Source organism: Microcebus murinus, chromosome 6 (genome assembly GCF_040939455.1).
Source record: "Microcebus murinus isolate Inina chromosome 6, M.murinus_Inina_mat1.0, whole genome shotgun sequence".
Taxonomy (NCBI): domain Eukaryota; kingdom Metazoa; phylum Chordata; class Mammalia; order Primates; family Cheirogaleidae; genus Microcebus; species Microcebus murinus.
The window spans coordinates 74,115,673-74,142,785 of record NC_134109.1 but is presented as its reverse complement, the minus strand read 5'-3'; the positions used below and the strand labels follow the sequence as shown (position 1 = coordinate 74,142,785).

Below are 27,113 nucleotides of genomic sequence, written 5' to 3'. Positions count from 1 at the left end.
CGCTGAAGTCTCATTCAAAAGACAGACCCCTTTCATTGACTAATTCCTCCTCCTTAAGTCATAGAATATGAAGAACTCACCCCATGTACAACTGGTCCGGGACTGATCAATCTTCATGTGAGATAGTTTCCACCCAGGCAGCATAGACCGAGGAAAAAGCAATGAATTTGGAGTCAGAAGGCTTGGGCTCAAGTCCAGCTTTGCCAATTACTAACAGAGCACTTTTTTTCAAGTCAATCTCTTTGCATCTCAGTGTCCTCACCTGTAAAATTGCCTTTTATCTTCCCTATTTACAATGCAATTCCATAATCCCACCCTGCAGAGAAATGGAAGCAACTCACCAAATTACCTTTCTAAGTAGACAGTAAAGTTAGGGCACAAGTGGGACCAGAACCCAGACTTCCGGAGTCAAAAAAGATACCACAAGACAGCAAGGGGTAGAGGCAGGCAAAGAAAATGGTGTAAGAAATTTAGATGTAGGGAGGAAAGCTAAGCTTTCATCAGTAATACAAGAACTAGAAGGAAAGTAAACATAGTGTTGAAAGTAAGAGCACTGAACGTAAAAAAATTAAAATGGGTATAAAATGAATGAACTAATCAAGGTATATTATTTCCACCTATGTAGTAGAAGAAAATTTACTGTTAACCTAAGTGATACCAGGACTCCTGAAGCTTTTGTCCCTGCTTTGGTCCAATCACTTTATTTGGCACTTAACATGTACCATCTGAAGAGGTGCTCTTAATCACTTCCTCCTGGCCCATGTATAAAGGTAAGCATCTTTAACTCTAGGCCTTCTCAGGCTCTATCTGCCACTCTAAACCAGTTTATGATGTCTCCATATCCTGCTTTGGGTCACAAACCTGCTTAGCCACCTATGTTGGAGTGTTTGACTCAATCCTAACTGTGCCCATGAACTCGGACTTCTGGTTGTCCCTGGGGTCCATGCCTCAGTCTTGAGGGCCGAAGTATCCCTCCTTCCCATCCCCTAGCACAACTTTAGCATTGCTTCTGCCTAGGTTCAAATCCCAGCTCTTCCACTTAGCATGGTAACACTACAGAACTTTGTAATTTCTATATGCCTTAATTTCTCATCTCTAAGATTAGTTAATATGATACCCAATAGATCTATTGGAATTTAGAATACAGTGACTGGTACATAGTAATTACTATTTAATGTATTAGTAACTTCTGTTATTATTATTATGTACTCCAGACCCTAGGAATAGAATTATTCAGGAAAAGAATCCCAGAATCCCAATATACCCTGCCTACTGTCAAAGAGCCTTTTGGGACGCATTTCTCCTATTTGCACAAAAGCTCCCTAAAGGGAGGGTCTGTTGTCATCACCATCTTTGCATTCCCTACAGTATATGCCTTAAAGATGACAGCTATTCAGTAAATAGTAGATTAAAGTATCATTATCTGAAGATATAAATCCAACCTGTACCTCTGCCTGAAAATGAAAGCACATTATTTGTAGCCAGCATTAATGATTAATGACAGCATGAGTTTTACTTTCCAACTAATACAATTAGATAATAAGATTATTATCAAGAACAGAATTGGCTTTCTGCCACTAGAACACTCATCAAGGAGGAAATAATAAGTACAAAAAGTCAGATTAGAAAATAAAAAACTAAATTGATGCCAAAATTTCCATTAAAAAACAAATTAAATGGCAGGAGGGAATGTGAAGTGAAGAAAGAGACCTTTCTAAATGTTCCCACCTACTAAACAAGGAGGGAAATAGATTTATGAAACCTTGACCTATCCCTGAGAGAAAAATGAAAGGTGTCCTTTTAGTATTCCAACATCAACTGAAAAAATATATATATATTTTTTCTGTTCCTTCTGCCTGAACTGCCCCAGCATCTTTATGACTCAATCTCTCGCTACCTTCAGGTATCTGCTCAAATGATGCCTCATGGGAAAGGCTTCCTTGGTCACCCAATTTCAAATAGTGCCCACAGGCACCAACACTCTCAAGTCCCTTTCCCTGGCACCTCTGTCTCCATGGAATGTGTCATCAGCCACATTGTATCTATTGGTTATATGTCTATTGGTTACTCTCTGACTCTCCCCACAACCGGAGAAGGTAACCATCATGAAAAGACGAGCTTTGTTCACTGCTCACTGCTATGTCCTGTGCTTGAGAGAGTAACAAGAAAGTCGTGGGTTCTCAATAAATTATCTGTCCAACAATTAATACAAATATTGATAAATATATATGTAAAGTGTTTAAAATAGTGCCTGGCACGTACTGAGCCTAGTTAGCTCTTTATAGCAGGGGTAGGAGTAGCAGTATTCCTCCCTCAATTCTTTTGGACTGTTTCGTAACAAAAGTCTTCTGCCTTGGGTGACTAAGAAAAAAGTAGGGAGAGTAAGACAAGTGGAGAGAAGAGGAGGCAGCTTTAAAATCCAGGAGTGGAAATATTTACTTGATTTAGGGGTCAACTGGGAACCACTAATGTGCAGCATGGTCCGAGAGGCAGCTTTCCTGGGACTGCGAGGCTTAACAGCATGGGAGGGAACACAGGAGGGAACACAGGCCGGAACCCGGAAGCTGGGGAGGACCACACTGCGCAGAGGCCCAGGGCCAGAGTGCAGCCTGACAGCGAGCAGCGGTGCCAGGACTGCACAGTCCACTTCCTTACCTACATCGGCCTTCGCTTGGGCAGGCTCCAGGCGTTGAGATGTCAAAAACGTGATGCCACCAGGCCTGTGCAGACAAAAGAATCAAGGCTTACTCGAAGCAATCTGCACACTGGAGGCGTGGGTGGCGTTGTGCCCTTTGTATATATCGGGAGGCTGATTGAAGGGGCTTTCAGAAATAGGGAATCATGGTGCTGACCCTTTTTCTTCTGGGGTTGAGTGGAGGGAAGAGAAGATCCTGCAGCTTCCATGAGAACCCTAACTTCTCACCTGAATCACTGCGCAGCACAGGGTGGCCGACCACACGGGTCTGCCCGTGAGTGAGGCGTTTCCAGGAGGATGCAGGCCTTTCAGTGCTAAAGTCAGCAAAGTCCCAGGTAAGCCGGTGCCAGTGGGCCACCCTACACTGCAGTGCCTGCACACCTGTCTACACTCATCTACCGTGTGTCCACAATGCAACCAAAGCAATCATTTAAAAGAAAATAAATCTGACTACGTCACCTCCCCAGCTAGTCACACGCAGTCAAATACCTTCAGAGGCTCTCTTGCTCTTAGCTCTTAACACAGCCCTAAAGGACCTATGTGGTCGGGCCTCTACTTATTTTCCAGCTTGATTTTTGTACCACACCCTAGATGCAGTCACCTTTGGGTGGTTCATATGCAGGCCGCTCCCTCCTGCCACAGGGGGTCCTGGCATTCCCTCTGCATGGACTATGATACTCATCCCTCTTTTGCATAGCTTTGCTCCTGAATATTTTTCTTATTATAGCTCCATCACTATTATTTTTTTTTCAGAGATGTCTCTCCTTACCTTCCTGAGTAGACAAGTCCCCTTTCCTATTCCCTTTTGGAGTTGTAGCCACTGCTGTGGATGCCCACTGGTGTCCTGTCTGCAACACCTCCACACACCAAAAGCTGCTTGCACCAAACACCTGTGACCTTCTGCTCATGAAAGCACCCTCCCCTCTGGATTAGATTGGAGCAACAGACAGGGGCCAGATCAGGTAACCTTTGTGGGCCATGATATAGAGTTCAATTTTTATTCTAAGTCCAATGGGAAGCTATTGGAGAGTTTTAAGCTGGGGAGAGACAAGATCTGATTACAATTTTAAAAGGTCACTTGGGCTGCTACATGGAAAATAAACTTGAAAGACTATGGAGGCAGAGAGAGACCAGGTTGGAGGTTAGTGCAGTAGCCAAAATTATTTTTCCAGAAGGAATTATTGAAAGTGCAACTGGAAGCATAATGAAAAGTGCTATGCTTTTTGTAGCATAGCAGCTAAAGCCTTCAAGTTCAAGGTCAGTTGCAGAAAGCACCTTACCTGAGAAGGCCCCCTGATGTCTGGCTCACTGCCGTGGGTTTTCAAAAAGGGGTTAAAATCAAAAAGGGGTTAATGTATGAAGCAGAGATGAACAAACAGTACATAGAAAGATATGTAGTTTATCTGTGGTATTCACATTTCATGAGAGGAAGACAATTAGGAAAAGAAATTTCTAAAGAGAGGGAATAATGAAAAAAGGAATGGTTGAGAAGTGCTGTTTGGGACTCTCAGACAGACAGTAGGCTCCTTCTTAGGGTCATCCACTGCTCTTAAGCTGGCCTGGGATAGCCCTTGGCCTCCTGGACTAATAGCCCTAAAACTTCCCTGTCACCTCACATTTTTTCGGAGCTATACAGACACTGACTGATTCACCTTCTCAATGGGAAGATGGTCCAGTAAGATAAGATGGTCTATTTGCAAGCCAGCCTCTCTGAACACAGATACTCCTGTTCAGACACCCTCGAGATGTACAAGGAAGGAAGGAAGTTTTAGGGGTTACATAGCGTAATGCGGATATCGTGCAACTCAGGGGGACCTCTCGCTCCATGTTTCATGTTTCTCTTTCTGCTAAGACTCATCTACCTCTCACTTGATGAATGCCTATGCTTTCAGTAGAGCCCGAGCACAAATGTCTCCTCCCCTGGAAATCCAGGGGGAAAATTATCCCTTTTTTGAGCATCTAAATCACTTTGTAAAAATAATATTGATAGCCACTATTTCTTGAGCACTTGTGGCAGGCATTATGGTAAACATTTTACCTGAATTGTTGCATTTAATCCTCCCACTGCTAACCCCGTTTTACAGATAGGAAACTGAGGCTTAGAGAAGTGAAGGAAATGGGTTGAGGTGAGAGAACTAATAAATGGTAGAATGAAGATTTAACACCAACCAGCCTCTCAACCTCTATACTACATATATGCCATTTTATTACTCACCCCACTGTATTATAATCAGCAGTCATGTGCCTCTTTCCTCTATTACATCCAATATAAATGACCTAGGCTGGTGTCATGAAAATAAAATGAGTTTTATAATCAAACCTTGTTGTAACTTTAGGATTTTACTTAATGTGACTCGGCTTTCTCATCTGTAAAATGGAGACAATAAATGCCTACCTAATTGGTTTATTGTCAAGATAAAATTGGATATAATATTTAAAGCACTTACCACAATAAGTGGCACATAAAGGCCCAATCAATTAAGCAAGTATTAATTCAGGGCCTGCAGAAAGCCAGGCCCTACAATAGACAATGAGAATAAAGAAATAATAAAACATCTCTCATGGAGCTAACATGGTGCAAATTTAATATATGTCAAGTGCTCTCACTTTTTGAGGACAAAGACTGGGTGTTAGTCAACATTGAATTTCTATAGTTCAATAATGCCTAGCACCAAGTAGACACTCAATAACATTTTAGTGAATAAATAATAATGGTTTACACAATTTAATAGAACCAAACTATTGGGGATTATGAATGACTATGTGAAATTAGTAGGGCTGATGTTTATCAAAATGTAGCAAAAATACCTGAAAACAAAGTACAAGGATACCACACCCAGGGGTTGTATGCATTAAATCCATTCAAGCATAGAGCTACTACTAAATAACTCTCAAAATTATATTCACAGAACAAAATGGAATGTTATAACCTAAATGATATAGAAATAATAATACATCTAATAATTCTCAGAAGGTGGTGGGAAGAGGGAGGAGACAGGAAATTTCAAAAGTGTTAATCTTTCAAAAAAGGAGTCAATTGATATTGTCTAAAGAAGGACATAATTTATAAAAACAGCAATATAAGGACAATGACTTCAACTTCATGATACTTTTTTCAGCCAGATTTTTTTTAAAGAAATAATATATGTTGACATAAGGTAAACTTATTTGAAGTTTAACATTATTTTAGTTTCAATTTAATCTCTTTTTATTGCTTACAATTCAAGAATCAATATATTATTTTGTTATAAATAGCATCTCTATTCATTTTTATAAAAGCATTGCTCTCTAAATATCTATCTATCTAGATAGATAGATAGATCTAAAAGATCTAGATAGATAGGTAAGTGGCTGTCTGAAATGTCACCCAAGGTTAACAATGGTAACAGTATTTGAGACCATTTTTTAAAATTATCTTTGTAACTTTCTGCCTTATTTGAATTTTTAATTAATATATATTATTTTTTTAAAGTGTATTTCCTAAAACTACAAGGAAAAAAACAAATATGCCAAGATGTAGTTAATTTTCGTGGTAGGAATATAGATCATAGTTATTTTCTTCTTCATACCTTTTTATAATTTTTACATTTCAAAAAATAATTTTTAAAAAAGGATTTTATATCCGACACTACATCCATGCTTATATTTCTTTCCTTTTAATTTAGATCTTAAAGAAAATAAGAGATTTTTTTAACTTATATTATAAATGGTTTCTTTAAAATTACTTGAGAATACTGTTTACAAAACAGGAAAGACTGCATTTTTTTGAATACTAAGTGCAATCCACTTAATTAAATAAAGAGCTAATAAATGGTTGGTTTTTACACGAAGAGTGAGAGATTATGAAAAGCTTCATGATATCAGACTATGTCTGATAGAGTCTTTAAGATCAGGATTTTCAAACTAAGTGGCTTTCCTGTTCCTTCTTGTTTAAGACATGATTATTGAATGTCAGCATCTGCTTGCTCTGGTAAGCGACAAATGAGAGTATTCCCCTTAGTCAAGAATAATAATCTAAAATACACAATGGTTACACAGCTGTTAAAGGAACTAGCTTATGCATATTTTGGAGGTGGTAGATAACATATCTGAGCTACCTGCTTAGGTTCTTCAAAAGGTGCCATGGCAATTTTTTTTTTATTTATTTGGGAGAAAAGTTTGTATTCTGATTAATTCTTTAAAATATTACTCAAGGAATCTATTCCATTTCATGTGGAAATTAGGTATTCTCCGAGTTTTGTATTATTATAATACTATTATAGAAAGTTTTTAAATTTCAGTGAACCACTGGTTATGAAAACTTTAATCACTGTTAGTCTGATTTAGAGAATATAAAATAACTTTTGGGTTTTTTTTTAACTTTTTAGAAATGTCTTCTCTCAATGAAGTTTATAGCCTGTGTTTTTTTTTAATAAAGGAAGAAATTTTTCATAAAATTATTTTCATGAAATTCTTTTACTACTATTTTATTCTGTCAAAATGTAGGTTGTCATGTCTAGTCAAGGAGTTAATAATATTCATAGGAAAAATGATTGAATATTAAAGAAAACTTAAATGCCATCTATCCCATCCCATCTCTCTCCCAACACCACACTCTCTCCTTCATTGCAATGCTTGTGAACAGCCATCCACTCTCATCTTTAATTCTTCTATTGCAAAGAGTTCTCTACCCCAAAAGGAAACCTCATGGCATTCCATCCAGATAGCTCTAAATGTAAAGAACTTCTCCCTTATTCCGTGTAAAAATCTATTCTCAGACCAGGCAAGATGATTCATGCCTGTATTCCTAGCAATGTGTGAGGCCGACAGGGGAGGATTTCTTGAGGCCCGGAGTTCAAAACCAGCCTGAGCAAGAGCAAGACCTCATCTCTACAAAAAAATAGAACAATTAGCCCGGTGTGGTGGCACATGCCTGTAGTCCTAGCTACTAGGGAGGCTGAGGCAGGAGGATTGCTTGAGTTCAAGAGTTTGAAGTTGCAGTGAGCTGTGATGATGCCACTGCACTCTGGCCAGGGTGACAGAGCAAAACCCTATCTCGAAAAAAAAAAAAAAATCTATTCTCATTTCACTGGTGCTTGTTCTCACTTCCAGGGCTGCAATGAGTAAATCCAACTCCTCTCCTGTCCAATTGTCCTTTAAGCACCTGATAGCCAGTCACATTTCCCCAGATATCTTATCCTTACTAAACTACCCCAGCCTCTTCAGCAAGCCCTCAAATGAAAGAGCTGTCAGCCTGGAAAATCCTGCATGTCCTCTGGCTGTTCTCTAGTGTGTCAATGGCCCCACTACAAAGGAGCACCCACAGTTTAAAACAGTTCCATCAAAAAAAAAAAATGCCAAAAGCTGTTCTAGAATCACAAATACAATTCTAGCAACTGCCACTTTAAATAACTAGATGAACACATCTTAAGTAGCTAGATCCTATCTTAACATCTCTTCACCTATCCTGTGTTTCAGCTTCCTCTTCACCATGTTTTTCTGCCTTAATAGTTTTAAAGGCCATTCTTGAATTACTTTTGGTTGTGAGCAACTGAAACTGATTTGGGCTACCTTAAGCGAAAAGAGAAGGAGATTCAACTTCATAAAATTCATGGGTGATTACATGAAACCAAAGAAAGAGCAGAAAAGCCAAGAGTAGGAAAAAGAAACAGCCTCGAATGGCCTCAGTGGCCACCTCCCTGGAGGACTTCTCTTACTGTGACATCACTCCAGTGACTCGTAGTCACTGCAATCTTTCAATCCAAAACTCTGGCTTTGGGAAGACAATCCATCTGGCCCAGCTTGGATCAGATTTCTATCCCTGGTTTAACGGGTCCTGGCCAGAGACAGGGTCATGTCCCTACAGAGGGACCCCATGCCTATCTATGTACTGGGGTCATTCCCATAGAAATGGAAATAGATATGAACAAAATAAACATCCAAGATGACTGCACTTGCAAAAGAAAGTAATGTTCAGAGATACGAATCTCCATTTATTTTTATTTCTCCTTGTATTTTCCCTTTGCTTGGCACCCCACAAAAGCAGGTATCAGAATTGGTATTGCCTCAGGAGAGGTATACAGTAAGGAGAAAAAGAGAAATAACCTGTGAATATTTCTGGGTTTTGTTTTCCATTATTCTAAACACCTAGAAGAATATAGGGAATTTCTCAAAGGACATTAAAAGGAGTGAGATTTATCAATATGAAGAGTCCCTGAAAAAAGACTTACCTCTCCACAGATGGGAAAGGGAGAAGAGAGGCTTGTAGACCTTGGAGGAGGGGGTACCCAGGCCCTGCTTCCTGACAGTGTCCCCGGAGAGGCCACAAGACCCTAGAGCCCTATGTGGTACACATAGAGGCAGAAAGAACCATAGAAAACGTCACCAAAAGATTTCTGTGGATCAAGCTCTACTTGGATACAGCCAAAGGCGACTATAACCGAGACAGACATGTGAGCAGAAATACTGGGTACTACAGAGCAACCAGTGTGGCCTGACCCTCCTGGAGCTTTGACCCAACTCTAGGGGATAGTGTAACCTGCAGAAGGACTGAGCTTACTTTCCACCTTTCCAGAAAGAAAAAGCTTGAAACAGAAATGAATATGGTTTGTAAAAAGTAAAGAGATGAGATACTTGTTACATACCTGTTTTTGTAGATGGAGATTCTCACACTATGCTTGAATGAAAAAGACAGGAGCAAAATGAGAATTGAGTAGTTCTGCTTCCTCTCTGTCTCTCTCTGATTCTGACCCCATCTTTTCCAAGCAGCAGGAATTGTACATCATGCACTGATTGAAATGGTAAAAGCCCTCTTTTTAAAAAATTGACATAGCATTTTCTCAAATGCTCTTTTTATTCATGGCCTTAGTTTTCCTGACACTGTTCTCCTGGGATGTCAAACCTATACTTATGTAGGCTTAGACTAGACTATATGTCCCCTTCCTTCTCTTCTGCGTGTCTCTTCCTTTTTAGATGTGACTTGAGCAGAAGCCCCCTACACAACCACTTTGCAGTCTTCAGCTACCTCTCCATTTTGCTTTGTCATTTGCCCAATTTGAGACTATGATAACAGAATTTTGTTTTTCTTAATCAATTCTGTGCCAGTAAGTTCCTAAATTTAGCTAATAGTGCTGCAATTTGGCAGCTATCAATACATCCTAACCAAAGATGGAGAGAAAAAAAAAGATTCTGAGAGTTGACTGCCCTCTTCACTTTTGTAGTCTGCAGGGCTTTTACTTCCTGAAGAGAAGTTGAGTGATGTAATGAACAAAGCCCAGGGAGTCGGGTGACCTGGATCTATTCTTGGCTGTGCCACTGACCATGAGTGACCTTGGGCAAGTCACTTTTTATCTCTCATCTCAGTTTTCTTCACTGTATAATTAGAAAAATATCTTGTCACCTACCTAGAGGATAATATGGGTACAAGAATTAAAGCATAAGAAATCAGATACTGCTGCGTGAAAAAATATTTTTCTCAATTTGTCAGAGTTTTTCTTAAGACACGGCAACATCATGAAGCTTCAGTTCTTCAAATAATCATGAAAATTAGAATCAACGTATGTTTTTAGAGTTTAAAGTTAGGGTAAGCCTAAGGCAAATCAGAAAGTGACCATAACACAAGGACAGTGCCCCCTATTATGTGTGATATGTTCTGTTCATATTTATTAGGGAATTGGGTGGGTAGGAAAGAGGGGATTCAAAATCCCAGCTAGTCTCCTGTAGGTAAAAGGTAGAGAATGCCACAATGGAAACAGAAATAAAAGGAGACAAGGACATTGACAAATGAGGACAGGAAAGATGCCAATTTTGTACACAAATTCCATTTTCTGCAGATCTATGGGCTTTTAAAAAATTATTTGAAAAGCTTTCCAAATGTAAGCTAGGCTTAGAAAATTTTCTATAGTGGCTGCCTTCATCTAAAAAGAGAAAGGATAATAATTTTAATGCCTAAAAAAAAAAAAAAAAACTCTTGCTTTTTTACTGATCCATACCCAGAATACTGCACTTTATTTATGGTTTATCCCGCTTTGAAAGTTTAAAGCAGGAATGTTCTCTGTGGCTTACTAGAGCATAGAAGAAAGTAGAATGCAAGCCTAGCAGGTGGGGTAAATACTACCAGATTCCACTGAGAGCTATACCCATAAGCAAACACATTAACCTCCTGATTTCCTCATCTATGAGAGAGGTATGGCACCATTTACCTACTGCACAGTAGTACCAACAGATTAGGTAACCAAAGGAAGGAATTTAAATCTTCTGTAGTAAGCTCAGGATGAACACAGAGGGAATATACAATTCATCCTAACTGTATGCCCTTGGAATAGACTTGGAGGACATTTTTCTCAGATTAGAACATCAAGAAGTTACAGGGACCCCATGGTGTAACATTGAGAAATCAATTTTATTAGTCCTCAAAGAGCAAAGACCATAGTGATGTGCTTTTAGTCTGTGAACAGATCAAAGCAGCAAGGCCCCCTTTAGAAACGGTAACAAATAAAGATCTTATTCACCACCTTGCAGGAATGGAACACATTTAAACATAACAATATTTGCCCAGATATAATTATCACAGAGGAGAAAGATCATTAAACACTATGACAGTAATTATTCCCAAATACTTTCTCCATCCTAGCTCAGCAATCCTTACAACATCAAAGAGCAGAAACCCTGCTCTTTAATACTTAGTGAAACTGAGACCTTGAAAAGAGTTCTTGGGACACTAAAGAAGAGCTTTCAGGAAGCATAAGACAATGTCACGATCACCCATGTGCTGCTCAGAGGGACTTTCTCTCACCCACGGATGATGCCACTGGTTCAATTTCATCTGAATTTCATTTGTGCAAATATCATGGTTTGGGAAGCCTTTGTGGTTTCCCAAAACTACCACAGTGCGTAAATCACCAGGAAGGGTTTCTCCTAAGTCAACAGGCTCTCCTCTTGAAACATCTGCATTTTTCCTTCCCTGTTTCACAGAGGACATCACTGGAGAGAGCACCTGGATGTGTGTGCGTAGATACCCACGTGGGTAAAAACAGGAAGCCAGGGCAACTATGGCTAAGGGGTGTTTAACAACAAGCACTGCTCTGTTTGATGGATTTTTAAAGTGTTGGTCTTCAGGTCCTATTATGTTCTCCGAGTTTCTTTCACAAAAACATGCTCTAGAGCACTCCTACTGCGATGTGGAAAGCCTATGGCAGGGATGTTAGTACAAGTAGCCACATAATGGTGTCTGCTGCTTGACTTTTGCAGCCTCATCCATCCTCCCCAGTCAGCCTTCTGGCTGTGTCTGCTACTTCTCAATTAATGTCTAGATGTTTAAAAGTCCCTACTGCCACAATATTTTGCTCAAGAGCCTGTCACTTGGAAGACCAAGGCAAAAAAAGTATTTAATTTGAAAAGCATTGGTTTTCAACAATGATCTATGACACTTTAGAAAGAAGAAGTAGGCTGGGTGCAGTGGCTCACGCCTATAATCCTAGCTCTCTGGAAGGCCAAGGCAGGCGGATGGTTTGAGCACAGGAGTTCGAAACCAACCTCAGCAAGAGCAAGACCCCGTCTCTACTATAAATAGAAAGAAATTAATCGGGCAACTAATATATACATAGAAAAAAAAATTAGCTAGGCATGGTGGCGCATGTCTATAGTCCCAGCTACTAGGGGGGCTGAGGCAGGAGGATTGCTTGAGCTCAGGAGTTTGAGGTTGCTGTAAGCTAGGCTGATGCCATGGCACTCACTCTAGCCTGGGCAACAAAGTGAGACTCTGTCTCAAAATATATATATATATATATATGAGAAGTAGGCATAGTATCGATAAGATAGAAGATAAAACAAGTCAGTTTTGATTAAGTTAAAGAAAGAAGAGGTGTATTGGTTTTTTAAAACACTTAATCTGCTTCCTATAGTGTTGAATTACAGAGATCTGGGTCGTTTCAGGGAAGCAGTGAGGTAAGGATGTCCATGGGGAGGTCCGACTGTCTTTTCCCTCCCCCACCCTCATACACTCATACAGGTACTAAAGCAGGATGTGTTCAAAGCCCAGAGAAATACAGATTACTCTGGGACATTTTTTACTCTTAGCCAGAGGACTTGAGAAACCTGAGGAAGAGAGAATGGTCCACTTCCCATGCCCTAGGTTTTATATGTTGACAAGGTAAGGAGGTTCACAGCCTTCTTTACATCTTCCCACTTTAGTAATTATTATTTTACAAGGCATACAGACGACTGCTTTGTCAGCACTTCAGCACAGATGCTAAACACAGGGATGTTTCAGTGCCTTCACAAGGCCAGCCTGTTGGTGCAAGCTCATATTTGCTGCATGAGAATACAATTCCCATGGTTTAGCATCCCTGCAAGATCAAGCAAATCAGATTAACGGCTGTAACTTTGTCAGCACACAGGCTGGGACCTGCTGAGAGTTAAGCTGATTTTTAAGACAGAGACTATGTACATCTAAAAATAATGGCTGCTGTTAAAATGAGGTCCCAACAAGGGATTAGGAATAACCTCCAAACATGATTAAACTACCACGGTAGAATCGCTGCATGTTATTAAATATCCCTGATGAATTTTCACACTTATACAGATCAAGTTTTAATAAGAAAACCATTAAAAGTAAGATAATCTAAAACACACCATAGCTTGGATGCTCTGCATGAGTCTAAAGATTTAACAGAAAACTAGATTTCAAGGCATGGTATATGAGGTAGGGGAGATGTATTTCTCAATCCTCCATTGAGGATATTTACTATCATCACATTAAGTTCCAGTCTGCTCCCTCTCCCCCTTCCTTTGGGAACAGTTTCACCAGTTTTGTGTCTGGAAAGGGAGGAAGACAAACTATGAAACAATCACAGAGATCTAGGGGATCTCATTCCCTTGGCCAAAGCGTCTAGTCTAGGCAGGGGTAAGCCTGGAACTAAGACCTCATTAACCACAGTTCTTTCCTGGGAATTATCACTTTGGAACTGGAGGAGAAGGGAGCGACACTTGGGATACAGAGCTAGAAGGATGTGAATCTAGAGCTTATGAAGGCACTGAGAGGACAGGGTCTGTGACAGGAAAGAATAAGGCCAACAGGGAGAGCAGAACTAGAAGACCAAATGAGAGAGACAGACAATGAGACGAAAAGCAACCTAGCAATCTCAAAAACATCCAAATCTCAGGACCCACCTGGGGGTAGACCAGCTTCCTCACAGAGCAATAGAGTCTGGCCATGGCTCAGCAATGTGAGGCCAAACTGCTCATTTTTGCTTAGGATTCTTTCTGCTAGATTTCTTTCTCACAAAACAGAAAGGATTCTAACTAACATAATTGACAATGCACTCTATTTTTATTTTTCCTTTCTTTTTGAGACAGTCTCACTCTGTCACCCCCCCCCCACTAGAGTGCAGTGGCATCATCATAGCTCACAGCAACCTCAAGCTCCTGGGCTCAAGCGATCCTCCTGCCTCAGCCTCCCAAGTAACTGGGACTACAGGCAAGCACCATCATACCCGGCTAATATTTCCATATTTTTATAGAGACAGGGTCTCACTCTTGCTCAGGCTGGTCTTGAACTCCTGAGTTCAAGCTATCCACCTGCCTCAGCCTCCCAGAGTGCTACTGTTACAGGCATGAGTGCCCACACCCAGCTGACAATGTACTCTACATTTCAAAGTATCTCCAAAGAGCAGATAGGACTGTTAACCTTCCTTGCTAAACCACAAAACTGAACCACATAGGCCAGGAGCAGTGGTTCATGCCTGTAATCCTAGCACTCTGGGAGGCCAAGGCGGGCAGATAGCTCGAGGTCAGGAGTTCGAAACCAGCCTGAGCAAGAGCGAGACCCCGTCTCTACTATAAATAGAAAGAAATCAATTGGCCAACTAATATATATAGAAAAAATTAGCCAGGCATGGTGGTGCATGCCTGTAGCCCCAGCTACTCGGGAGGCTGAGGCAGTAGGATTGCTTGAGCCCAGGAGTTTGAGGTTGCTGTGAGCTAGGCTGATGCCATGGCACTCACTCTAGCCTGGGCAACAAAGCGAGACTCTGTCTCAAAAAAAAAAAAAAAAAAACTGAACCACATAGATATTCACTAATTATTGAATTGATGTTTTCTACATGGGCAAGGAAAAACATACTATTCTTACAGAAGAAAAATATCGTAAAACACAGTTCTTCCATGCTGGCCAGTTAGAGTTTCTTCAATTCCCAGGGACATTTGAATAAAAGCAGTTTTGCTTCCCCTGGGCAGAAACCAATGTGTTCACAAGTGATTCTGTGAAAAGCACAATTTACCAAGTCAGTGCATTGAACATCCAGAGAGAAAGAAGCAGCCAATGACAGGCTCAGAGACCCAGAAACCTTCTCTAAAGCTGCATCTTTGGTGTATCTTAACTGAGAACTTGCTAAGCACTTGTGAAGGCTGGTGAGAGAAATGTCTGTCCAAATGTGGGTGGCTTCAATCAGTGGCACCCTCTAAGATATAGTCCTATGAGAAACCTGAAGACTATCATCCCCCATTAGCATCAGCTCTGAGACCTAAAATGGATGGAGAAAGACAATGAGAAAGAATTCATACTTTTAGGGACAGAATGCTGGTCTTTATTATCTTTGTTGTCTAGTACTGTTGATAGCAGTTACCATTAATTCTCCACTCATTATGTGCTAGGAACTACTAAGCATTTCACCTATATTATCTCATTTAATCCTCATACCTTCTCCCATGAGGCAGGTAATATTATCCCCATTTTACAAATGAGAAACTAAAGCTTAATAGGTAAGCAACTTGCCAAAAATACTCAGCTAGTAAGTGGCTAGTCCAGGATTTGAACCTATGCCAAAGAGATTCATAGATTTAACCATTGTGATATACTGCCTCCTAACGCTTATCCATTGTTTCCCTCCAGTAAGGCTACTGCTTCTTAGTTCCTGCAATGTCTAACTTTTCATTGATCCTGCTACTGGACTATATAACACCATTGAAAGAAAGGAGAGTAATGTTTAGACATCTCAGATCAAGAAGACCTGGGACTTTTATAATATTTTCAAAGCAACACCTTCCACAATGACAGTGGAATTGCATACCATAATCTGGTATGCAATTCTCAGCTTTACTGTTTTCCCTCCTGAAAAAGGGTTAATAAGTCTGAGATCCAAGAGATCTTGCAGTAAGCCCTAGAAAAGCTGAACAATGGCTGTTGAATCCCAGTGGTGTGCCCGTAAGATGCTTCCTGCCGTAGACAACAGAACATAATTCTCTCTCCCAGGAACTTAGGTCCCTCAAGGTGGCATGGCATATGATGACACATACCCCCTATGCACACATGGAGAGTAAACATGCTTTAGTAAAACCAGAGCCGCTGTGGCAGAAAGTCAGATTGTCTGCTACTTAACCTGGTCCTCTTAAAGGCTTGAGTCGGGACATTCACCTTTCATGACAGAAATACCCATATTGCACAGGCCTATACCACAGGTCAGCCTATCAGGAATGTGTGAGAGCCAAGTTGAGACTCGGCAGTAGTCAGCAAGTAGAAATGTGGGTTAAAACAAATGGTTTTCTTTGGCAATCTCAACTGCAATGGAGATAAGGAACCCCCTTCCCCCAGCTCATACTCTGCTCCCAGATACTTGTCCTTGAGTTAAAGGAGGTCTTGGCTTTGGCCTCAGGGAGCACAAACATTGCTTGTTATTTGGGGGTGGGGATGGGGGTGGGGGGAAGCAGTCAGCACTTACATGCCTGAATAGAATCTGCCTTAACAGAACTTGAAGAGCTTTGATGAAGAAAGAGAGATGTGATGGCGGTGGTCGCTGTGGTGGTGGTGATGATGTGGTGATGGTGGTGATAATGAAGGAAGAAAACTGTGATGGTGATGTCTCCTACAAATACAAGCACAGAGAGCAGCAATGGATATCCTTCTAGTCATTGCCAGTCAAAATCATGAAGCAGCTTCGGTTCCCAATCGAACCCCACCATGGTGCAACTCCTCTGATCTAAACACACCCAGCTCCAAAATAAAGCGCTGCATCCCTCCCTCCCCCACCCTTCCACCCTTCCTGTGCCAAGCTGGGAATGAGACTGCACTGGTGGGTCAAGACGGCTGGGACCTGAGAGTTAAGGGCAGTCCTGTAGTGAGGAGCGCTGGAGTGACCCGAGGGCCCACCAAAGCACTTCGGAGCAGCTTGGTGGTCGGAGTTGGAGGAATGGACGCAGAAGGGGGGGAAGATAAGATAGCAGGGCAAATAGATTTGATGCCTCATTCTGAGAACCCTGAAGCCAGAGGGAGGCGGAGCGGGCAGCCTTTGGTCGGGAAGAAGAGGCGGGGCAGACGGCAGGCAGGACAGCAGGACACACAAGACTCTCTTTACCTGACCAGGTGCAGCAGCCGTGGCGGCTGTGAGGAGGATGCCGCGCTCCAGTCCAGAGCCAGAGCCCGAAGCCGCCGCTGCGCCAACCTCCGTCGAGGCCCCGCCCTCGCCCCGCCCCCCGGCCAGAGGCCCCGCCTCCCCAGCACGCGCCGGCCCGACCGGCTGTTTGGGGGAGGTGAGCAGTGAACTGATAGGCAGGGCGCACGACCAATGGAAACGTGCAGCGGCGCCCTGGGCGGAGAGATGGGGAGGCGGGGCGGGAGACGGCGGAGCCCAATCAGCAGCCGAGCCGCTGGGCCCGGCAGGGGCGCAGCACGGTCTCTCAGCACCGTCAGGTCCAGGCTGCTGGGGTGGAGGCGGGGGTATACCTGGGCTAGGTCTAGGGTGAACAGCCAGGACAACAACCAGTCCCGGCCCCGTGTCCCCAGTCTGCAGGTTCCCAGGCACCTCTCGGAGCTTACCTCTGCAATGGCTCGCGGCGATGAGGGAAGGGAGCGGGTCTGGGACTCCCCAGATTCCCACGCTTCCCACGCCGGCGGCGGGACGCGGAGAGGCTGTTTCGCTCCGGTGGTCTGGACTGCGCCCTTTGCCCCTGCACACTCGTTCTAGCCGTTCTCGTTCATAAGTGCTAAAAGGAACAAAGGAGGAGAACTCGAGAAATAGAATCCACACGTAAACCCAAACCCTTAGGTCAGACCCTCTTCCCATCTCCCACCCACCCTCCAAGTGCTTTTTAAACCAGAACTGCTGGATGGCGCGTAAATCACTTTGACTACACTGAGTTAAAAGCAAAATAGGTTTAGGCAGAAAAATGAGCAAGGGCCTTGGGGATCTAGGGTAAAAAATAAAAAAGACTGAGTCTGGACGTCAGGAGGCCTGGGCTTCACAAGGCCGTTTGTCTGCTTGTCTGAAAGCTGCAGAGTTGAAGATCTTGTTACTACAATTTCTGTGCTGGTGACTCAGTGTAGACCTTGATGCCAAGGTAAACTGTTTTGCCCCAAATAAGAGTCCAATCATTACTGAAATAAACTACCTTCAAGCCTTTCATAAGGGGATTTGAGAGACCTTAATGACGTCAAATTTTGGTATGTGATTTGGGTAACATTGAAATCTTTTCCAAGTAGGTAGGCAAGAAAGGGCATTGCCCTTAATCTGCTTCTTGATAAATGCACAATGTATCATCCACCTGGTACTTGAAAATAGAATCATGTCCAGAATAGGTTCTGTTTTAAAATTTTAAAAAAAATGAAAAAAAAATGGGAAGATATTGGGGGTATAGCTCAATGGTAGAGCATTTAATTGCAAACATTGGGAAGATATTTTAAAGTGATTTTTCTCTCAGTTTTTTTCCTAGAAATAATAAATGATAGTTTATGGGAACTCTGATTTATTCTTACTCTTAATATTAGTCAAACACTGATAGGCACAGATATACATTATCTCTTTCAATCTTCACATCTTCCCTATGTAAATTCCACTTATAGATAAGAAAACTGAGGCTCCCAGAGGTCAAGTAATTGTCCTTGGGTCACATAAACAGAAGTAGAGTCAATACTAGTCAATAGTTCTCCTTTTTAAAACTCAACATGATCAATTAGAGGAGGAATAAGAAGCATTAGTGCAACTTTTTTTTGAAGCTTTTTTCTTTTTACCTGAAAAACTGCCATAGACGGATCCAGTTCCCACACTACTGACTTCCTGAAACTGTTGCCTCAGAAGCACTTCCAAGAGTGAAGCGTCACCTCTGAAATGTGTTAGGAGCAATTGCAAGTCAGCTTTGCTCAGTGAAGGGAGCTGTGATTTGATATTGATGAGAAGGAAGTAAATTTTTACAGGGCTTGAATCTAATAAGATTTTAATTGATGTAAGACTCTCTTAAAGTAGACCAACAAAATATAAATATACCATGGTCATGAGATCTTAGTCCTAGAAAGGGAAGAGTGATAACCCAAAGTCTTATTCCAGCACCAACGTTTAATCAAACCTGGGAATATGTACTTGTTCTAAGCCAAGGGAATAGGGGGGCTGTTAAAGAGAAAGGGGGAGAAAATTATTTTCCCAAAGAGTCTATTTATAAAGACAAAATATAAATAAGTTAAAGGTTATAGATCCACTAATTAACAGGTTAATGGTATAGACATTTACATGCCCCTTGTTTAATAAATAGTTATTAAGTGCCTCATGTATGTTAGATATTGTACTAGACTCTGGGGATATCCAGTTCTATAAAGCCTATTTCCTAACCTCAGGGAAGCACGACCTCATTGAGGACACCATTCTTGAAAATATCACTTTATTAACATAATTATTAGTTTTCATAACCACCCAACAGGGTAGGTATTATCCCCACTTCAGAGATGAAGAAACTGAGACTAGAGAGAGCAATAACTCGCTTGAGATTGCACATTTGAGACAAAGTCTGGGCAGGGCACAGTGGCTCATGCCTGTAATTCTAGCACTTTGGGAGGCCAACGCAAGAGGACTGCTTGAGCCCAGCAGTTGGAGACTGCAATGAGCTATCATGACACCATGACACCACTGCACTCTAGCCTGGGCAACACAGTGAGACCTTGTCTCAAAATAAAATAAAATAAATAAAGTCTTAGCTCCAAATCCTTCCAATTTAGAGGCACACATTTTTGCATTACACTATACTGTCTTCCTAAGAGAAAAGGCTATGTCTAATAATCCTCACAGAAATATATGATACAATGCCTGTGAATTTAAAAATACCAAATTTGGTCAATTTGCTTATGAAAGTACCCTAATTTCTAAAGGGAACCAAGAAAATATAAATGATGGTACCAGCCTATCTGGGGGTTATTATATTATTTATGTGTCCTCTTTTTAAATCTCCAGTTGGAAGTAGAAGGATTTCATATAATTCCCCATTCATTCCCAAACTCTATTCTTTGCCTCAAAGTTCAGTTTTAGTAAAATAAATGAGTGAAGATCACTCCACAGTATGGTCAGAAGACCAATGGGATTGACCTTACCTGCTTCTTGGAAACGCAAAATCTCAGGTCCATCCCAGACCTACTGAATTAGAATTTGCATTTTAGTAAAATACTCAAAATGGGCCAGGCTTAGTTGCTCATGCCTGTAATCCTAGCACTCTGGGAAGCTGAGACGAGAGGATCTCTTGAGGTCAGGAATTCATTCAAGACCAGCCTCAGCAAGAGCAAGACCCCCATCTCTACTGAAAAATAGAAATTAGCCACCAGGAGTGGTGGCGCATGCCTGCAGTTGCAGTTACTTGGGAGGCTGAGAGATAGGAGGATCGCTTGAGCCCAGGAGTTTAAGGTTGCTGTGAGTGAGCTAGGCTGACACTCTAGCCAGGGCAACAGAGCAAGATTCTATCTCAAAAAAAAAAAAAACTCGCAAATGATTCCGCTGAACTAAAACTTCAGCACTATTTAACCTGTGTGAAATGCATTTAATAACTACAGCAGCTTACTGCCCCAAAAGGCTTGCTCTTGACCCTAGACTGTAGTGGGGGGGGGCGTGGGGAGGAAAGGGGAGAAGAGTGGATGGGAACATCTGCAATACACATATTCACTTATGCTCCTGTCATTACTTCCCAATGCAAGAAACATTAAGGCCCACGGATCACTCTTTAATTTCTCTCAAAAGATTAAACTACCTCTTTCCTACCAAAAGAGGAGGAGAAGCTTATGCCAGGCTTTGGACTCAAATGTATCCTATATTGTAGCTAAAGCTTCCCAGTCCTGCTATGACCTTCTACAGTTAATGAAAGCCTATAATTCAACCAATAAATGCCTCCTTTCAATGAACGAGATTAATGGGTCTTTCCAGCATTAAGCTCTAGGTCAAATGCTTCTTCCTCCATGAAGCCTCTCCTCATTCCCTGTCAGAGTTAATTTCCAGTTCTGTGCGTCTGTAGCATGTTGTTTGTACTTTTCCTATTGCACTGTCCCTCATAATGGGCTGCAGATACATGTGTTTCCTCCTCTGGATTCAAAGCAATTTGAAGGAAGGGATTGTCTGTGGTTTACCTTTTCATTCCCCCTAACACCTTGTATATTAAAGTGATCTACTTTGTTTAGTTCAATCACTGTCCTTTCCTGAGGTGAGTGGGTGACTTCAATATGTGACCTAGAAAATCATGAAGGAAATTAGAAATATTATATCTCAAAACATGATGTTTTGACCTACCTGACTGACTGAAGAAGCCTCAAGGTCTCTCTAACCTTCCCAACCCCACCACCACCACCACCACCACCACCACTGACTCTCCCCAGATCTTTGAAGTTTCTTTATCTACTTAAGATCCAGACCCACCTAGGAGAACAATTGTCCTTTTCCTCCCCTCCTGTAAGACCAGAGGTGTGACCGCACCTGAACAGACTCTTTAGGAAGATAATGTCCAGTCTCTGAGACTCATTGAAACTCCAAAAGAGAACTATTTACCAGTTAATCTTCCTTCCCAGTGCATTCATCCTCTCTAGTGGTCCTTTGTTGCCCATCCACAGAATTTCTCTTTCCCTCCCATAACCCATTTTACCAGAAAGGCATATAAGCTTCTGAACCCCACCGGGGAGTTGAATCCTCATTTCCTGGCAGTTCCCGTGTATACATAATAAATAAATTTGATAACTTTTCTCGTATTAATCTTCTTTACTGTGAGTTGATTTTTCAGTAAACCTTCTGAGGACGAAGGGGAAGTTTTGCCTTCACCTCCACAATCAAAAGAGTTGATCAAAAAAGAAGCAGAGAAACAAGGTGCAGAGAAAAGAACACAAGCATTTTGGTGGTGCCATTTGAAAAGACTCCAATCCAGGTGAGGAGAAAAGAGGTGGGATATGGCAGGTGACATTATCCGTGGCTGCAGGGTCCTACCTTCCTATTATGTGACCAGTCAGAGCAAGGAGTTTCTTTTTTTTTTTTTTTCTTTCTCTTTTTAGCTCATCTTGGTTTTATCACCTGCTGAATCAAGGAGTTTCTTTAACTTAAGCGCTTATGTAGGGGATAGGGAATCTATAGAACTGGTGTATGGATGTCCAAGAGACCAGTTGGAGTGAAGACAGAGTAAGATACTTGAGAATGAGTCCTGGAAGGGTGAAGGGGTTGCCATTGGAGGAGCATCCCAGCTAGAGCAATCCCAAGCAGAGTCCGCCTTCTCGTAGGGAAGGGATGTACTCCAACAGGAATGACAGCATAACAAAGAATTCTAGAAAACGCTCAACATTTCATTCCACTGACTATTTATGTGACCCAGCCCAAATCGCCTTAACCAATCTAGGCCTCACTTTCTTCGTCTGCCACCGATGGGGGATGACAAAAGCTCATTCCAAAGTACCTGCCACGGGACCACTAATGTTTATGTTCTTCTTTGTCCTGAGCTGAATGTATATATGCAACATTCTCCAAGATAGATCTTGCATTTATTTCAACCCCAAGACAAACAATCTATGAGAGGCAAAGGCCATCCATGGGAAATTTTAACCATGAGACCAATGATTACATCCCTCGGAAATGTAGGACACTGGGAGCAACCCTAATCTCCAAGATGTTTCCACCCCATTTGCCCTTGGCTGTGTAATCAGCTTTTCATCTCAACGCTGGATAAATGCAACTTGCCTGCTGCCGCATTTGTCCTAATACAAATGCTGCAGCATTAATCAATAACTACTCATCGTCCCTCAATTCCCTGAAAATACTAATCTCTGCCATATATCCAGGGATCTCAGACACAGAAAAACAAGGTTTTGTGCTGCAACAGTGTCACTTACCATGGGTTCCCAGCCTGAGAAGAGATAAACTGGGCCATGGAAAAGAACTTAAACAACAATTCAAAATATTTACTCAGACCACCAGAATGACACCTCTTCAGACTGAGGAGGCTCATTCTCTTCCGATGCATCATCCGCATTTATTTATTTCCCAACTCCTTCCAAAAAGGATTTGAAATAGCAAATTATCCCTGTAACACTGCAATGTGTAGGTGAACATTGTGGAGGCTGGTAAAATGTTTGCAGACTGACAAGACTTTTTTAAGTTGCCAACAGAAGTCTTTAAAATATCCTAAATGCCACCTGAAGCACCATATGGAGAAATTACTCTCACTTAGCTACAACCATAATTGCATTCGTGCATAATTGCATTCGTTTCATTTTGTACAAAGAAAGCAAGAACTTGAATCTCAAACTGAAACCATGAAGTCACTCACATTCTCTGGAAAAGCTTAGGTTTGACTCAACAGCAAAGTCATAAATGATTATAGTTCTCTTGAATATAGGGGAGTAGAGTGACAAGAGTGAGTGTTTTCATGCCAAGAGGTGTATCTTCCAACTAAACTATAGCAGGACTTGCATTCAGTAAAATCCTACTGACTTGTCATTAGCTGGCAGGACAGGCTTGATGTGCTGCTTTGCCAAAGGGTCATTTGCTGAGTCACAAAAGGCACCAGGCTGCACCCCTGAGGGCAGGAGAGAAATAACAGAAGGTTTCCAAGTCACCTGTTTTGTGGTGAACAAGCTAAAGGTGATGGGCAGGGAAGAATATCCCCCGCTGGGGCAAAATTTCAGACAATGCAGCACAATCATGTTCCATGGCATAAATAAGCCTAGAACAGCAGCAGTCAGAGGAATCAGAGCCAAAGGCAGCAGGCTCTGCAGAGAACAGCCGCAGCTTCAAACAGATAGGAAAAGCTTTTTTTTTTTCTTTTCAATTATAAAAGTATCACATGATCATTATAATTTGAAAAACATAAGAAAGCACAAAAGAGAAAATAAAAATTGATTATAATCTCACCATTCATTTATTTAATCAGCAGGTATTTCTTGATTCCCTTCCAAACACCAGGCCCCTTTTCCAGGCACTGCCTGCCATCTTTGTACTTACAGTGCATGAAAGGAGACAGAGATAAATAATATAATCACACAAAGCAGAGGATCATCACTCCCCAGGCTAAGTACCACAGGAAAGTAATGCAGTCTCTAAAAGCAGATTATAAGGAAATCTGGCCAGGCTCAGGGTGTGGAGGGAGGAGTGGTCTTGAGAAGGCTTTCTGAAAAAGCGACCCTTAAGCTGAGACCTGAGGAACTAATTAGTCAAAAGAGGGATGAAGGGCCAACCAGGCAGAAAGAATAACATGCAAAAGCTTCCTGGCAGGAGGGAACACGAAGTGAAGGAGCCAGTGTGAATAGACTAATGGAGTTGGAAGGAGGGGTGAGACAGGAGCCTGGATAGGTAGACCAGGCCAGACCACATAGGGCATTGTGGGTCTTCATATAAGCCCTTCAGATATGTTATTTATGTGTATATGTGTGCATATGTGTGTATATATATATATATATGTACAATGTGTGTACATATGTTTATATATAATATGTGCATATATAATGTGCCACCTATATGTGTGAATAGGTATGTGTATAATTTAATCATTACTATCAAACGGCCAAATTTCCCTTCAGAAAGTATGCATCAATTAACACTCTTGCACTGTATAAGAGTGTCAATTTCACTTCATCTCCAACATTTATCTTCTTTTTTTAACTTCAACATTTGATAAGCAAAAAGTATATCATTTAAGTTTTCATTCAACAGTGAACAAATATTTTTCTCCCATTGTTCTTCTACTCACTTCACAGAGAGCAGGACATTTCCTCTCAGTGAAATAAGTATGATATTGTTCATGTGCGTTAACGGCACCTGTTAAATGTTGGCAATATCTGTTGCAAAGATCCAGCATAGGTATGTAATGTTGCCTCATTACTCATCCCGGAATAAAGGCATTAAAAAGTGGGAGCAATCCATCAAATTAGTGTTAGCCATTAGTCTTAGTTTAAATTAATGTATGAGGTTTATCTCCTCCTGGCCAATCACATAGGACAGCCTGAGGGAAAGAGAGAAGTCTGCTGAGACTTGTTGAGAAGACAGAAAAGGGTCAGGTCTAGGGCTTGATGGGAAATGGGTCAATCTGAAGGAAGTAATGAATGGTGGGACCCAAACAAGGACCCCATGAAAAGACTTCATGCCGAGGAGAAAGGGGAACCCAACAGGAAGATGGGGCAGCAGAGAGAGGCAGCTTGAACACAAGTTTGACAGCTTCACCATTCTGTTAAGGGAAAGCTGTGCTCATTTGCTTGCATTCTGTGGGAAGACTCACTGGCCTCCCATCTATCCTTAAGTCCTCTTCACAAATGGATTTTGATCTCAGGAAATCAAGATTGTGATCAAGAGTGTGTGCAGGTTGCAGAAGCTTGTGCATAAATCACATGTGGCATACACGGCATCCCTGGGGACTGAAATCACAAAATAAGGCTGGCAAAGCTGCATCTGTAGGGAGGATTGGGGAGGCATGAGAGTGGGGCAGAGAGGTTTACCTATTTTCACATGCTGAGGCACCAGAATCTTCACAGCAATGGTCAGAGGGATTCTGCCCAGAGAGCTCACTGTAATGACACTGGAGTATTTTAACTTGAGAACTTGATGAAATGTGAAGTTGAGAAAGATAGAAAGCATGCCAGACATTGAGTGCAACATACATTTTACTATGTGATCTGTATGTGAAAAGTCACAAATCCAATAAAGTGTTTCCTATGTAAATTTCCAGTCCCCGTTCAGTAGAGGTTGGTGGGGCTATCACATGCTCTCTATTGTGGCTTCTAGTGGATTTCTCTTCTTTTGTCTGTCTCATGTTCTGTAGATGACTTTCTATGAGTCTCAGTTCCACATTGTAATGGCACATCCAAATCTGTCTTCATGGGCACGCAACCTGTGCAGTCACACAGGGCCCTGAGCATGGAAGAGTGCCACACTGCTTAATGCTCTGCTGTTGCCATCTTGAAATTCTTCATTTCTGAGAAAAGGGCTTCATATTTGCTTTTATTTATTTATTTATTAGACAGCGTCTCACTCTGTCACCCAGGCTAAAGTGCAGTGGCATCACAGCCTAGTTCACTGCAACTTCAAACTCCTGGGCTCCAGCGATCCCCCTGCCTCAGCCTCCTGAGTAACTGGGACTCCAGGCACGCACCTTGATGTCCGGTTAATTTTTCTATTTTTAGTAGAGACTTGGTCTTTCTCTTGCTCAGGCTGGAGGGACTCACATTTTCATTTTGCACCAGGCTCTGTAAATTTCGTAGTTGGCCTTTGTTATATCCTGTTACCAAGACTCTTGTTTCTAATATTGAAACATTCTAGAGAATTCACAGCATAATTGTGTGGTTAAAAGAATATGTTTGAAATGAGATAAACCAGGATTCATGTCTTAGTTCTGCCACTTCCTAACAGCATGAGTTTTGAAATACAAGATCTCTCTAAACTTCAAATGTTTCATCTGTGCCTATCTCATAATTTTTTTCTTTTTTAAAAATAAAATGTGGCAAAGCACTTAGCACTCTGTTTGGCACAATGCATGAAGATACCATTAGTTTATGATTAGATACAATTTAATTTTACTGTCTGTATTTATTGTGCTATTTAACGAAGACTTTGCTTCCCTCCAACATGATCAGCAAGATATTTGGCACTGATTACCATAGTAACAGCTTGTCTGACTATGTGGTCCTTCAAACCTCCATCCCTGTCTGTCTCCTTAGTTGTCACACTTTGTTCTCTATCTGACCAGTGACTGCTGAGTTCTTCCCCCTTTATGTTCCTCCCATTTAGCATTCCGCATTCTCTTTGTGGCCATGAGAGGGTTGTTTTCATTCTGCAATTTTAGACTGAAAGAATAACTCCCTGATTGGGATCTTAGCTAAAAATGGATTCTAGATTCTCAAAGCATTCCCCACCCTCAACCACTTCACTGCCATCCCACAGCAATTCTCACAGAGCACCATCAAGCATCCGTCCTACCCACAGCAGTGCAGCATTAACCATTTCATATTCCAGACTATATAAATTCAGACATAGAACCTTCATTTAAACCATACACATGGGTATGTGCATGCACACACAAAGATATAGATAAATAAAAATAGGTGTCTAAGTACAGAGTAAAAATGGACAGCCAGAAGTATTTCAGAAGAAGCGTTCTGATGCCTCCATCTCACATTGAAATGCCTAAAAATTAAGATGGACTGATGGATGGGCAGATGGGTAGATAGATAAATATGAGA

General features: G+C 41.6%; 1 protein-coding gene across 6 annotated transcripts in view; it reads right to left on the bottom strand.

The window, feature by feature from the left end:
• Positions 1-17,108, bottom strand: part of FMN1 (formin 1) — a 389,771-nt gene extending 372,663 nt beyond the window's left edge. For 3 of the 6 annotated variants that reach the window (XR_001154565.2, XM_012766323.3, XM_012766330.2), the window contains exons 1-2: positions 16,390-16,600; positions 2,656-2,720 (exon numbers count right to left, since the gene is read on the bottom strand). The gene's annotated coding sequence lies outside the window, so the exon portion shown is untranslated. The other 3 variants (XM_012766332.2, XM_012766326.2, XM_076004232.1) reach the window with 3 other exon arrangements.
• Between the last annotated feature and the right edge of the window lie 10,005 nt (positions 17,109-27,113).